The sequence below is a fragment of the Aotus nancymaae genome, unplaced genomic scaffold (assembly GCF_030222135.1).
Source record: "Aotus nancymaae isolate 86718 unplaced genomic scaffold, 86718_ANA_hifiasm-v0.15.2.pri h1tg000028l, whole genome shotgun sequence".
Classification (NCBI taxonomy): domain Eukaryota; kingdom Metazoa; phylum Chordata; class Mammalia; order Primates; family Aotidae; genus Aotus; species Aotus nancymaae.
This window is the reverse complement of record NW_026988441.1, coordinates 14761168-14776792: the sequence shown is the minus strand read 5'-3', so window position 1 is coordinate 14776792 and position 15625 is coordinate 14761168. Positions and strand designations below refer to the sequence as shown.

General features: G+C 51.8%; 1 protein-coding gene across 2 annotated transcripts in view; it reads left to right on the top strand.

Moving 5' to 3' along the window:
• Nucleotides 1-6410: 6410 nt before the first annotated feature.
• Nucleotides 6411-15625, top strand: part of PAK4 (p21 (RAC1) activated kinase 4) — a 50953-nt gene continuing 41738 nt past the window's right edge. The window contains exon 1 of one of the 2 annotated variants that reach the window (XM_012435850.2): nucleotides 6411-6544. The gene's annotated coding sequence lies outside the window, so the exon portion shown is untranslated. Of the gene's footprint in view, nucleotides 6545-6720; nucleotides 6817-15625 lie in introns of those variants that run through there. The other variant, XM_012435858.2, reaches the window with a different exon arrangement.

The following is a 15625-nucleotide window of genomic DNA, read 5'->3' as shown; positions in this document are numbered from 1 at the left end:
GATTGCACCATTGCACTCCAGCCTGGGCAACAAGAGCAAAACTCTGCCTCAAAAAGAAAAAAAAAGAATGTAGAACTGGAAAGTGCTGCTGTTTCATTGCTAATAGCGTCTAACTTTTAACATTTTAATATTTATCCTCATAACCTTTAATTTTGTTAAATGAAAATACTATCATATGATATGGGAGAATTTGTAGCTTTTCTGCTTAAATTAACATGGGTATGAAATCATCTACATTTTTTCTATTTTAAGAAATAAACTATTTTTTGAAACAGTTTTAAATTTACAGAAACATTGTAAAGATAGTAGAGTTTCCATAAACCCCACACGGTTTCCCCTATTATTAAAATCTTATATTATTATGGCCATTCATTAAAATTGATAAACCAATATTGACATTAACTAAAAACCAAATTTTATTCTGCTTTTTTTTTTTTTGAGACGAAGTTTCCCTTTTTTTGCCCAGGCTGGAGTGCAATGGTGCGATCTCGGCTCACCACAACCTCCGCCTCCTGGGTTCAAGCGATTCTCCTGCATCAGCCTCCTGAGTAGCTGGGATTACAGGCATGCGTCACCACGCCCAGCTAAGTTTTTGTTTGTTTGTTTTTTGGAGATGCAGTCTTGCTTTGTTGCCCAGGGTAGAGTGCAGTGGCACAATCTCGGCTCACTGGGGTTTCACTATGTTGGCCAGGCTGGTCTTGAACTCCTGATCTCAAGTGATCTGCCTCCCTCGGCCTCCCAAAGTACTGGGATTACAGGTGTGAGCCACTGCGCCTGGCCCAAGTACATTATATATAAAATACATCAGTATTATTATATATGTCAGTAATATTATATATAAAAAGCAATAGTTGTAATAAACATTAAAATAGTACTTTGTAATGATGAATATTTGCACATATATACCTTTATCTATTTGTTCTTTTTCTCTAAGGAAAGCCACACTAGTCTTTCTTCTTCTTTAAGATCAGTTCCAGCCAGGTGCGGTGGCTCATGCCTGGAATCCCAGCACTTTGGGAGTCCTTGGCAGGCAGATCGTGAGGTCAAGAGATGGAGACCATCCTGGCCAACATGGTGAAACCCTGTCTCTATTAAAAATACAAAAATTAGCCAGGTGTGGTGGTGTGCGCCTGTAATCCCAGCTACTCAGGAGGCTGAGGAAGGAGAACTGCTTGAACCTGGGAGGTGGAGGTTGCAATGGCCTGTAATCCTAGCTACTCGGCAGGCCGAGGCAGGAGAATTGCTTGAACCTGGAGGTGAAGGTTGCAATGAGCCTAGATTGCACCATTGCACTCCATCCTGGGTGACAGAGCAAGACTCTGTCTCAAAAAAAGAAAAAAAAAAAAATATATATATATACATATATATATATATCAGTTCCTAGAAATGGAATTGCTGTATTAAGGGGTAGATAGTAATGTTAAGTCTCTTGATAGATATCACCAAAAAGCTGCCCAGATTCAGTCCACAGTGGGATATAAGAGTGCTGAGAGTCTGTACTCTCATCAGCACTAATTACATAATATTTACAAACATTTTTCTGAGAGAACAATAGCAAATTTCAGTTTAATATTTATTTCATTTTTTATGTTTGCCTCATACTAATAAACTTACTTCACTCAAATTAGAGCAATATTTATTTCATTAATTGCTTGTTAACCAATTCAATTTTTTCTGTTCACTGTGTTATTTTTTTAAGGTCCTTTGCCTATTTTTTTTTCCTATTGTATGTTCACCTTTTTCTCTTATTGATCTGCAGATGCTCTTCACATATGAAGAACAGAAAGCTTTGCTTGCCATCCATATGTTGCAACTTCTCTTTTTCCTTGATGTACTGAAATGTATCATTTTTATGAAGCCAAATCCTCTTCACCCTCCTCGCCTTTGTCCATCCTTCAAGGGTCACCTCCTCAACACCCCACCAGGAAGCCTTCTGTAGGAAGGAGGCTCTTTGAAGTCTGATTTTCTTCTCCCAGGGTCCTGAAGTAGCAGGGTCTGATTCCTCACACTGAGTAAGCCCTTGGGGCAGATCTGTTCCAGGGGTCTGACTTCTGACTGCAATCCCCAACTAAGTTACAATGGGGCTTCTCCAAAAATGGGTTCTAGAGCCTAAGGCTCTGAAGTTTGTGCAGGGCGTTAAAGAGGCAAGGCTGCACCTGCCCCTCCTCCCGTTACTATGACCTGATTAAGGTATTGTCATCTCAGCTCTCGGTCTTGGTATTTTTTTTTTTTAATGAAGATTCTGCAAGACACAAGCATTTCAAAAGAGTGCTTAATGCTGACAAGGATTCTTTTTAAAGGGCACATTCTCTCTGAAGGCTGGTGGGAGTGGGAGTTGGATCCCTATAGCACAATTTGGCAATGTGTGTCCCAGGCCGTGAGGAGGCAGCAGAGGGCAGTCAGTGAGAGCAGTGCCCGGGAGTCAAAGCTGGGTTTGCCCCATTGGTCCTTGACTTTGAGCAGGTGAAGTTACTTCTCTAAGCCTCAGTTTCCCCCTCTGCGAAAAGGGATGAATATTCATAACTTTAGTTGTTAAAATTACATGGCTTAGCACCATGCTTCCTGATGCACGGAAATGCTTGAAATATAGGAACTGTTACTATTCTTCTTGGAGATGAAGTCTCACTCTGTCTCCCAGGCTAGAGTGCCATGGCTCGATCTCGGCTCACTGCAACTTCCTCCTCCCAGGTTCAAGCAATTATCTGCCTCAGCCTCCAGAGTAGTTGGGATTACAGGTATGCGCAACCACACCTGGCTAATTTTTGTATTTTTAGTAGAGATGGGGTTTCACTATGTTGGCCAGGCTGGTCTTGAACTCCTGACCTCTCGTGATCCGCCTGCCTGGGCCTCCCAAAGTGCTGGGATTCCAGGCATGAGCCACTGCACCTGGCCACTGTTACTATTCTTAAATCTTAAAGATATACCTTCTCCTTGACCCAGAAGTTTCATTTGTAGCAGGAACAATAATTAGAGATGGGCACAAGGAAATAATTAGAGATGGGCACAGATATTTAGCTGCTTGAATTTTGCGCAACAGGGAGGGGCATTATTTATAATAGCAAAGTACTACAGCATTGATGTTCAGCAAGACAGTGATTAGACAAATTCAAGTTCACGATAGGATGGCATCTTATGCAGCCATTAAAACTAATCTTGAAGAATATTTAATGACATGGAATGACACCAGTGATATTTACAGTCTGGTGTTTTAAAAGACAACATTCTAGGCCAGGCGAGGTGGCTCACGCCTGTAATCCCAGCACTTTGGGAGATGAGGCAGGCGGATCACCTGAGGTTGGGAGTTCGAGACCAGCCTGACTAACATGGAGAAACCCTGTCTCTACTAAAAATACAAAATTAGCTGGGCATGGTGGTGCATGCCTGTAATCCCAGCTACTTGGGAGGCTGAGGCAGGAGAATCCCTTGTACCCAGGAAGTGGAGGTTGAGGTGAGCTGAGATCGCGCCATTGCACTCCGGCCTGGGCAACAAGAGCGAAACTCTGTCTCAAAAAAAAAAAAAGACGCAACATTCTTTACAAATATATGTTTCCAATTCTGTTAAAAGAAAAAAGGGGCCAGGCATGGTGGCTCATGCCTGCAGTCCCAGCACTTTGGGAGCCCAAGGTGAGAGGATTGTTTGAGACCAGGAGTTCAAGACCAGCCTGGGCAACACAGTGAGAACCGTCTCTACTAAAAATTAAGAAAATTAGCCAGGCCGGGTGCAGTGGCTCATGCCTTTAATCCCAACACTTTGGGAGGCCAAGGCAGGCAGATCACTTGAAGCCAGGAGTTCGAGACCATCCTGGCCAACACGGGGAAGCTCCGTCTCTACTAAAAATACAAAAATTAGCCAGTCATGGTGGCAGTCACCCAGGAGTTGCTTGAATCCCGGAAGTGGAGACTGCAGTGAGCCAAGATCGAGCCACTGCACTCCAGCCTGGGTGACAAAGTAAGATTCATCTCAAAAAAAAAAAAAAAAAAAATTAGCTGTTGTGGTGGCATATGCCTATAGTCCCAGCTACTTGAGAGGCTGAGGTGGAAGGATCACTTGAGCCCAGGAGTTGCAGACTGCAACCCAGCCGAGGCGACAGAGTAAGACCCCCTCCTTTCAAAAAAATACAAAAGAAACAACGAACAAATAAAAAGAAAAAAGGTAGGTAAACACAAAGAAAAATTAACTCATCATTCAATCATTCGTTCATTATTGCCACCGACATTAGTAGAAATTAATTAAATGCCTGCTATATAGCTGTTCTGGGGCAGAGGAGAAGCACCAGACATTTAAAAGTATCTCTGAAGGGATGGAATTACCATTCATTCAAACATCCCTTCCACCATTCATTTACCATTCATTTCAAACATCCCTTCTGGTGATATTTACAATCAATGTTTACTGAGCATCTACATGCCAGGGCGCTGGGAATACAGCAGTGAACAAAGACAGAAATCCATGTTGTCATGGGCTGACATTCCAGCAGAGGAGAAAACCAACGAGCAGTAACTACAATTAGCAATGAGCGGTAAGTAAAACGCAGACAGAGTTGGGTAATATGTGAGAGAGATGTTTGCTGCTTTCCTCTGGGTGAGCAACGGAATTATTTCACTGAGAAAGTGACATCTGTGTTAAGCCCCAGAAAAGGGAGGAAGAGACAGGTGCGGTGGCTCAGGCCTGTAACCCCAGAACTTTGGGAAGTCGAGGTGGTCGAATCATCTGAGGTCAGGAGTTCGAGACCAGCCTGGCCAACATGGCGAAACCAGTCTCTACTGAAAATACAAAAGTCAGCTGGGCGTGGTGGTGCATGCCTGTAATCCCAGCTACTCAGGAGGTTTACAGGAATCCGCAAGGTAAAGGTTGCAGTGAGCTGAGATGGTGCCACTGCACTCCAGCCTGGGAAACAAAGTAAGACTCTGTCTCAAAAAAAAAAAAAAAAAAAAAAAAAAAAAATTTAAAAAAAGAGGGGAGGGGAGGAAGGGAACTATAAGGATACCTAGGGGAAGATTAAGTTCCAGACAGAGGAACAGCCAATGCAAAGACCGTGAGGTGGGTGCACACCTGAGAGTGTTCAGGAACAGCAAGAAGGCTGGCGTCCAGTAAGTAAGATCGTGGAGAAAAAAGATGTCTGGTCCGGCACGGTGGCTCATGCCTGTAATCCCAGCACTTTGGGAGGCCGAGGCGGGTGGATCACGAGGTCAAGAGATCGAGACCGTCCTGGTCAACATGGTGAAACCCCGTCTCTACTAAAAATACAAAAAATTAGCCGGGCATGGTGGCGCGTGCCTGTAATCCCAGCTACTCAGGAGGTTGAGGCAGGAGAATTGCCTGAACCCAGGAGGCGGAGGTTGCGGTGAGCCGAGATCGCGCCATTGCACTCCAGCCTGGGTAACAAGAGCGAAAATCTGTCTCAAAATAAATAAATAAATAAATAAAAGAAAAGAAAAGAAAAGAAAAGAAAAATGCCAGGCGCGGTGGCTCATGCCTATAATCCCAGCACTCTAGGAGGCCGAGGTGGGTGGATCAACTTCAGTCGGGAGTTCAAGACCAGCCTGGCCCACGTGGCGAAATCCTCGTCTCTACTAAAAATGCAAAAAAATTAGCCGGGCATGGTGGTGGATGCCTGTAATTCCAGCTACTTGGAAGGCTGAGGCAGGAGAATCTCTTGAACCCCGGGAGGCGGAGGTTGCAGTGAGCCAAGAGGATGACATTGCACTCCAGCCTGGGCAACAAGAGAGAAACAACGTCTCAAAAATAATAATAATAAATAAAAATAAAATAAAAGAATTCTAAAAATAGGACGTCTGATGTTTGTTTCCAATATTTTGACTAGTTACTTTTTTAAAACTTATTTAAAAATTAAAGATTAAACAGTGTTAGGTTCCTAGGCTCAGATAGACCAGCGTTAAAAACTCATTACCTTCTTTCTATGATGCCAAGCCAGCTATTTCACCCTCTGAACCTCAGTTTCTTTATCTGTAAAACGGGTATTAATGATATTACACCACAGGGTTGTGTATGCAGCGAGAAAAATACAAATAAAGCATTTATCCAGGTGCCTGGCTCCTCGTAACTGCCTAAGAACTGTTTCTGGCCATTATTAACCCATTACTCTCTCCCAGCCCCTAACTCCTTTTAGGGGGAAGTTGAGAAATCGGTATCACACGAAAACGGTCATTTCCCCTTTAAGGACCTCAGTGGGCCGGGAGCCAGCCTTCCCGCACCTTTTCCAAAATTTCCAATCCCAGCTTGGCATTTTCTGCCCGAATGTCATCGATTGGACGCTCTGCACCAATTGGAGGCTGGAGCGGGCTTGGAGAGGCGCCCGGCTCCGCCCCGACTCTGGTCCTGCCCACTGCCTGGTCAGCTTCGTTGCTATGGGGACTGGTGGGCGGTGAAGTGTGGGGGGGAAAGCCCCGGATATTCGTTGGGGATTCAACATGGCGGCAGCAGTAACCGCGATGGCGGCGGCGCAAAAGAGCTGAAGGAGGTGCGAGGGCGCAGAGTTCCAGGCCGAGCATCTACGCCGCAAGCGACTGCGGCGCCGAGCCGGTAGGATAAGGGGTCCAGCCAAGGGCTTGCAGTGGGCCGGGTGCTGGCGGCGGGACGGCATTTCCGCGAGGAGGGGGCGGGGCCGTCGGGGTCAAAGTTCACTGGTGGAGGGCTGGGTCGCTTCCGAGGGGTCGGGGGTTAACGCTGACTGGAGGGAAGGGTAGTGGAGCTCGGAGGTCAAACTAGTGAAGGGGGCGTGGCGAAGGGGAGTGCAAAGTTTGAAATTCGAATTGGGTTCGCGTTCGAGGGGATCTGGGCAAGTCTCAAAAAAGGTAGGGTCAAAGTTTATAATTTGAGGGGAGGCTGCGCCTACGAGGGTCAGAGGTCACAGCCACGGGGGCGCCAGGTTGGAGGTTTAAAGCTGCCCCCAGCGGAGCAGATGAATGAGTTTTAGGTTCGGGGGCATCTTTTAGGGCATCAAAGTTGGGGCGTGCCTAGAAGGTGCAAAGGTCAGAATCTGACAGCAGGGCAGGTGTTTTCCAGACTCAGAAATTAAAGCCCAAGGAGGGGCATATTGCAGGGGACCGGGGGCGGGGTGGGGGGGAATCCAGGGGCGTGGTCAGAGATGCTTCCTGGTGGCTGGAGAAGTGGGAACCCTCCCGCAAATAGTAATAGGAAACACTAATGAAGCACTTACTATGGGCTAGACCCTCTTTTTAACGTTTTATTTGTATGGGCTTATTCAGTCCTCACTACAGTCTTAGAGGGTCTTAACCTGGTATTAAGAGGTAACGTGATTTGCCCAAGGTCACCCGATGCATAAGTTGTGCGCTGGGATTCCAACTCTGGAGTTCTGGCCCAGAGCCCTCCTCTGGCCGACGCCTCTGAAATCATCATAACGTGGGTTAATGTTTAATGAGGGCTCACACCTTGCTCCACGCCCTCTGTGCGCGGTCTTATTTCACCCCTGCTGCACTCTTGTGAAGTGAGTGCTCAGGGTGAACCTACTTTACAGACGGGAAAAGTGAGGCTCAGAAGCTTCTGCTGAAGGCAGAGTGAGAATTGAAGCTGGGCCTGGGTGATTCCAGGGCTCCTGCCCCTGGTTGCCACCTTGTACACAGCCAGCCATTAGGTCTCTCCTGGAAGCAGGGGACTGGGCAGGGCTGGGCCACTCCCTGGACAGGATCAGATTGTCTGCTTGGTTTCCTTGGAAGGGTGTGATCTGGCAGGGAAGATTCCTGTGGGCCTATGGGAGTGGGGTGTTTGTGGGTGGCCTGGAGTCCAAGCGAGGGAGTCGGATGAGTTTCTGACTGGGGAGGGTGTCCCTGGGTGGGACCCTGGGCAGAGTTAGGTGTTCACTGTTCTTAAAACCCTAAGCTCTCACTGTGGTCCTCAGTCACTCCCACCTCACTTCTGTGGCTCTGCCTGTTTCTCCCTAGCCCATTTGCTGTTCTCTAACTCTGGGCATGTGCCTTCCGCCTGTTCTTTGACCTTCCTGTTCCTTCTGCTGGGAATCTTTCCCCACCCTGTCTCCTGTCACCAACAGGTCGCTCACTCAGCTGGCCTGGGACCACCCTGGCTCACACTGGCTGCAGGCTCTCATTCTTTCATCTGCCCAGCCCTTCCCTCCCTCCTTACCTTGTTTATTAGGGTGCCTGGCGGAATTGCTCCGTGGGGTTCGTTGCCTTGGTCCTGGTCCCGCTGAAGCCCTGCCTGGCCTGCAGAGGATATGACGTTGCTGGGGGTTGACTGTTGGGCACTGCACCGGGTGCTGCGAGTGGGGCAGGGAACAAGACCCACAGAGCCCCTAGCCTCAGCGGGCACTCAGCCCCCCGTGGGAGCAGAGTGGAACCAGCCCCTCAGCCAGTAACGCAAGGCTACGTCTCTACAAACGGTGATGTGGTTTTCGAGGACATTCAGGGAGCTGGGAGAGTGCCCCTACCCTGGGCTGAAGCCCGAGTCCCTTTCCCCTGGGAAGGCTCTGAAGGATGAGGAGGAGGGCTGGGAATGGGCTCACCAGGCAGAGGAGCAGTGTGCGGAGGCCCTGGAGTGAGTGGAGGGTGCAGAGTTGGGGATCCAGGGCAACACAGAGCCCGTGCAGGTTCCGGGTGAGACCCTGAGGGGGCTCAGCCTGGGAGGGACAGTGGGAGCAGCAGAGGGCTGAGGAGTACCGGTGTGTGGAGTTGCGTGAGGCTGTGATGGCAGTGTGATTCAGAGAGCAGTGCTGGGCCAGCGATGCCTGGTACATACCCTGCTCCATCACTCACAGGGTGCGTGAGGACCTCTGTTTCCTCTTCCGCAAAATGGGCATAGCATTAACACTGCCTCATAGAATTGCTGTGAGGGTGCCGGGTAGAGATCTGTGGCCCAAGGCCCCGCATCCAGTAGTTGCTGGGTAAGCATTAGTCTTGCTGCTGCTGCCGCCCCTCCACTGCCTGGGGAGAGATGGTGGAGGCCCTCTCTCCTCCTGCCTCTGGCTTTCTCTGGCTGCCACCCCATCCCCACCTGGCTTTGGCAGGGTCGGGGAGCTGGCACACTGCCAGGCAGCCCTCTGAGACTGGCCCAGACTCCCAGCCTTGCAGTGCCAGCTCACTCAGCATCTCGGCGTTTGGCACAGATAAGGAAGGATAGGGTTGGGGCATTGGAGACCCGTATTCAGGTCCCTTCCTTGTCACTTACCAACCTTGGACAGATGATTTCTTATTTGCCACTTTTATTCCTTCGACACACACTGGGCTAGGGGAAAAAGTAGGGCTTTCAGTATGATGAAACACTCGTGCATCCAGCCAGCCTCTGGCCTGGGACAGAACGCACCGTGATAGTTAGAGACCAAGGGTCTCCTCCTCACACCCCTTCCTCCCTCCCTTCCAGGGGCAGCCACTGTCCTGGGTTTGGCAGTCGCCATTCCTCTGCAGCCTTTCATGCTTTTACTGCCTTTGGATGTATTCACTAACAGTAGCTCTGGCCCCTGGCTGCACAGTGGAACCCCCCAGAGAGCTTTGAAAGGATGCTTTGGCCCAGGCCCACCATGGAAATTTTCTTTCCAACTTAACTTGGTCTGGGCTGGGGCTGGCCTCAGTCTTTTGGAAACTCCCTGCCTGGGCAGTTCTTACGGCCAGCGGGGGCTGACCACCGTTGTTTCACAGTTCAGATAAATGGTGTCACCATAAATACGTCATTCTACATCTTGCTCTGTATGCTCAGCATTATAGGTATATTGGAGATGGGGTCTTGCTGGGTTGCCTAGACTGAACTCTAACTCCTGGGCCCAAGATCCTCCCGCCTCAGCCTCTTGAGTAGCTGGGATTACAGGCACACACCCCTGCACCAGGCTTTGAGCTGAGCCTTGGAGTCTGGCTCTCTCTCCGTGGGGATGTGTGGTGGTCTGGGCCAGGCCATTCATTTTTTTCTGTTGCTATTTCTTTTTGTGATGGTGTCACATGGGAGTTGGCTCTTCACCTGTTGATGGCCACTGAGGTGGTCTCCTGTTGGGGCTGTAATGGTGCAGTGATGGGCGTGCTGGAACGGGTGTCCCTGTAGACCATGGCCAGAGTCTCTCCGGCGCGTGCCTAGCAGTAGAAAAGCCGGAGCCCTTTCCTTGTGGTTGCCAAGTGGTGCCCCCAGAGACTGGACCACTGTGCTCCCAGCAGGCTCCAGGCCTCCCTTCCTTCCAAGTCCTACTTTGCACAGCTTTGTGGCCCTCGCTGAAACGATTTCCTCGGTCATGAGATGGGAGGTTTATGGACCCACCCACCCACCAGGCTGGTTGGAAACAGATGGGGAGATGGTTTACACGACTGGCTTAGCCGGGACCTTGTCCCCACCGAGTCCCCATGCTCAGAGGAGAAGGCAGGCTGGGAAGGCTTTCACGTTTACCCCCTCAGGCATCAGGGAAGGTGACTGCAGCTTTGCCCCAACTGCCCTTGGGGGCAGGTGCGGGGGCTGACAGCTGGGAAAGAGAACTGTACGGACTGGAACCTCTCAGTAGGGAGGATGGAGGTGAAAGTTGGAGGCTGGGCGAGGCCTTGTAACATTCTTTCTGATTGTTGGTCCCGGTGGTAACCAGCACAGCCCAGCTCTACCCTTGTAGATTATCGTACAGTGAAGGAGACAGACCTGCTGTCCCCAGTCAGTGACAGAGAGGCCAGGGCTGTGAAGGAGAGGCCTAGATGAGGGGTCAGGTGGGATGGGGGGGCCCAGGCAGAGGGGTCAGGGTAGGATGGGGGCGTACCCAGGCAGAGGGGTCAGGGTGGATGGGGGGGCCCAGGCAGAGGGGTCAGGGTAGGATGGGGGCGTACCCAGGCTGAGGGGTCAGGGTGGGATGGGGCCGTACCCAGGCCGAGGGGTCAGGGTGGGATGGGGGCGTACCCAGGCAGAGGGTTCAGGGTGGGATGGGGCCGTACCCAGGCCGAGGGGTCAGGGTGGGATGGGGCTGTACCCAGGCCAAGGGGTCAGGGTGGGATGGGGGCGTACCCAGGCTGAGGGGTCAGGGTGGGATGGGGGCGTACCCAGGCAGAGGGTTCAGGGTGGGATGGGGCCGTACCCAGGCCGAGGGGTCAGGGTGGGATGGGGGCATACCCAGGCTGAGGGGTCAGGGTGGGATGGGGGCATACCCAGGCAGAGGGGTCAGGGTGGGATGGGGCCGTACCCAGGCCGAGGGGTCAGGGTGGGATGGGGGCGTACCCAGGCAGAGGGGTCAGGGTGGGATGGGGCCGTACCCAGGCCGAGGGGTCAGGGTGGGATGGGGGCGTACCCAGGCAGAGGGGTCAGGATGGGATGGGGGCGTACTCAGGCCGGGGGTTTGGGACTGGATGGTGGGGGGAGCATAGAGAGGAGTGGGGCCTGGGATGGAGGTGCAGGGACCATAGGAATCCGGAGGAGGCATCTGACCCAGCCTGGGGAGTGGAGGAGGGCTTTCTGGAGAAGATGACATCTGACTGATGAGAAAATGTGAGTAAGGCCTGGAAGGAAATGGAAGGAATGTAACAGGTCGTGGGTACAGAAGTGCCAAGGCCCTGAGGTCAGAGTGACCTCGGATGTTCGAGGATCATCTAACAGGCCGGCGTGGGCTACCCGGTGCACCCTGCCTGCATGGTAGCCTTGCTCTGCAACGAGCAGTTAAATACATAAAGTATGAAAGGAAGAAATCAAACAGCCAAAAAAGGCCAGCTTAGCGTCAGAGGCGTGGAGGCTGTGACAGCTACAGCAGGGCCAGGCAGAGCCAGGTGGGGCGTGTGGATTCCATTCTGTGCATAATGGGAAGTCATCAGAGACTTTAGCGGCATCTGGTTTTCCTTTTATAAAGATTGCTCAGGCTGCTGTGTGCAGGACGGATTGTGGGGGGTGGTGACAGTGAGGCTACTGTGGCAGTCGGGGCAGAAGAGGGTGGACAGGACGAGGGGCGGTGATGGAGGAGCATCCTCATGCCAGCCGAGGTCATCAGCACTTTACCCGGGTTACCTCACTTCAAATTCATAGCGGCCTGTGAAGTAGGTGCTAGTATCATCCCCACTCTAGAGATGAGAAACCCAAGACCCAGAGAGGTACGGGACTTGCCTAAGGTCACACAGCAGGCAAGTGGCAGAGGTAGGATTTGAACCCCAGGCCTTGGGGCTTCAGCGTCACTGCCCACCAGGGCTGCCCTCCCATGATTTCGAACTGACTTGGATGAGACGGGCCCAATTCCTGTCCAGTAGGTTCTTACCCAGGCTCCTTTGTAGACAGAAGCTCCGTGGGGACCTGTCCCCCCTGAGTAGTTTCCGGGCGCTGGGTCCCTACCTCCCTCAGGGCCTCCCTTTCCTTTCTCGCCTACTCCTCGTCCTGCTGGCTCATGGCGAGCCAGACTTCCTGGCCAGACACCGGTTAGGGGTGTCCCCAGCAGCTGTTTCTCCCATCACCCAGACCAGCCTCGAAGATGCTGCCAGCAGGAAGCAGCCTCCTTCCAAGTCACGGCCGGGGAAGTGGGGCCCTTCCCGCCTACTCACCCATCCGGGGCCACAGCTTCTTCTCTGCCAGCTGCCTGGGCCCACAGGAAGGTCGGGGGGGTCAGGGAGGGTGAGAAGGGGAACACGTTCCCATCCCAAGGGAGCCAGCTCTGACAGATGCAACAGAAGCCACCGCTCACTGAAGCCTGTCTCCTGGGGTGCTCCTGTCCTGCCCTGACCCTTCCCAGGCTGGGAGGCCATCCGCTGCCTTCCCGAGGGGCACTGGGAACTTCCCTACTGGGGCTGCCCAGTCCACACACATCCCTTAGCCTTCCCCACTAGCTGGGAGCCCCTGGGGAAGAGATGGAGCTTCCCTAGGCCTCTGCTTCCTCACCTGTCACAGGGAGTGTTGGCGGCCACCTCTCCAGGCTGTGGGAGGATGGGAGATTATATGTGTGCATCATGCTTAGCCCGATGCTTGGCATACAGTAAGCGCTTGGTAAATGTTGAACTTGATGCCATATATATATATTTTTTCTTGAGATGGAGTCTCACTTTGTCGCTGGAGTCTCAGCTTGAACCTCCTGGGTTCAAGCGATTTTCCTGCCTCTGCCTCCCGAGTAGCTAGGATCACAGACGCCTGCCACTACGCCCAGCTAATTTTTTATATTTTTAGTAGATAGGATGTCACCATGTTGGCCAGGCTGGTCTTGAACTTCTGACCTCGAGATTCACCCACCTCGCCCTCCCAAAGTGCTGGGATTACAGGCATAAGCTGCTGCGCCCGGCCCGAACTTGGTACTTTTGACAGTTTCCATCCCCTTGCACCCCGTTCCCCTCTCTGGGTTCTCATCCCGTAGTGAGCATAATAACCCCAGACCGCCGTGTCCCAGCTCTGTGTGCCAAGGCACGAGTGTGCTGTACCCATGTGAGCATGGTCGTGTAGCTCTACCCAAAGACCCTGAGGAGGTGTTATTAACCTCATTTCTTTTCTCCTGTGTTTTAATTTTAAGAAAGCACGTTTTCGATCCATGTGCATGTATTACCTATTCCCCTAAATAATCACTGAAAAACTGCACACAGCACAAAAGGATGTACGGGGCGAGCAAATCTCTTTCCCAGCCGCCTGCCAGGCCCCTTCCCAGAGAGAACATCGTCACTCCCGTTTATTTTCTTTCTTTCTCGGAATATTTGTTCCCCCAAGTGCCCCACCCCTCCCTTTTGTTTTTACTCAGATGGAGCGGACGTCCCATGTTTATATTGCGTCCTGCGCTTTGCACTTCCTACTCCGAAGCTCGCTCCCAGGACAGAGTGCCGCCTCGAGTGTCCCATGCACACGCGTGCCCCCACGGATGGTTGTCTTTCTGTGCTGTGGACAGGGCTGTGCCCGCCTGAGTGTGACTGTGCACACGTCTCTGATGTGACTCTGAGCTTGTGGCCTCGTGGTCCATGACAGGCGTCCCGTTAGCTTTGCCAGTAGTGTTTCACTCTGCCAGGGAGGTTGTCCAGCTCACACTCTCACCCCCAGTGCCTAATGGCACCGGGGTTTCCTCACTCCCCTGCTGGAATAGATGGTTGTCACCTGACGCTCTCACCTTTGCCTGTCAGACAAATGGTCCCATCGTGGTTCTGATTTTAATAAGAGCAAAGTGGGACGGCTTTGTGTTGTTGAAAGCCATCTTGAGCTTCCTTTTCTTGGAGCTGTCTATTCCTGATCATTTTACTTTCTCTGAGAAGGGGAAACTGAGGCACAGGCCAGCAGCCCCACCGCAAATACGTGGCAGGTCTGGCACTCAAACCCTGGCTCCATTCTGGAGCTCCTAATCCATCTGACACAGTGGGGGTCAAGGGCTTGGCCTCCAGAGCCAGCTTTGTCTCTTACTAGCTGTGTGACCCCTGACAAGTCACGTCACCTGTCTGAGCCCAGGTGTCCTCATCTGTAAAATGGGGGTGCTAATGGTATCTCCTTCTAGGGTTATTTTAAAGATATAAAGGTATATTCAGCAGGATGCATGCGTAGTAAGTGCTCAAAGACTGTTAGGTGCATTGCTAGTAGCTGTGTTACTAACATGAGCAGGCACTGTTTGAATGCCTTCTGTGAACTAACCTAGTGGACCCTCCCATCAGCCCCAAGAGACACATGATATTATTATCTCCCTTTTCTTTTTTCTCTTTTCTTTTCTTTTTTTTTTTTTTTGAGATGGAGTCTTACTCTATCCCCAGGCTAGAGTGCAGTGGCACGATCTCAGCTCACTGCAACCTCTGCCTCCCGGATTCAAGTGATTCTCCTGCTTCAGCCTCCCAGGTAGCTGGGACTACAGGTGCACGCCACCACGCCCAGCTAATTTTTATATTTTTATTAGAGACCGGGTTTCACCATGTTGACCAGGATGGTCTTGATCTCTTGACCTTGTGATCACCTGCCTTGGGTTCCCAAAGTGCTGGGATTTCAGGTGTGAACCACCTCGCTGGCCGCCTTCTCCCTTTCATAAGGGAGGACCCTGAGAGCCTGGACACCTGCCCTGGGTTACAGAGCTGGATTTGATGCAGGAGGCCTGGCTCCTACTCCCTGGGGCTAAGCCCAAGAATTAGAAAGCTCCCTCTCCTGCTTTCCCCACCCTTGTTCTGCCATCTCCATTCCAGGCAGGCTGCCCTGGAGCTTTTGAGCAGACACCTTGAGGGGTGGGAGCACCGGGTAGGCGTGGTCCTCACCTAGAGAGCTTCCCTTCTGGGCCCTCCCTGCTCCTGCCACCAGGCACCTGGCCCTGTCCTGGGAACTCCTGATAAAGCGGCATTGTGCTGCGGTTTCAGTCGCTTCCCAGCCTGGTTTCGCCACGCCCACACTTCACTCCCAAAGGCAGAAGGCGGCCGGCCTTCCTGGGCTGAGTAGGGTACGAGCTCCCCGTCCCTTTCCTTCCCTCCCTCGCTGCACCCACAGTCCATGGTCAGCACTGGGTGTGGGGAGACAGTAGGACCCTGCGGGGCACTGGCCCCTCCACAGACCCATCCCCAGGTGAAGACCCCTTGCTGCCCTCCCCGCAGGCAACCCCTGTCCCTCTCTCCCTGGGAACCCTCCTTTCCTGCCTCCCACAGGGGCCTCCATAGTTAGTTCTGTCGTCCCTTCCCTGAAAATCTTCTGCTGCAGCCTGGCCCCACGTTATTTGACTCTGAAATGCTATATATATACATAGCACTTATAACTCCACTGCTTTGCAAA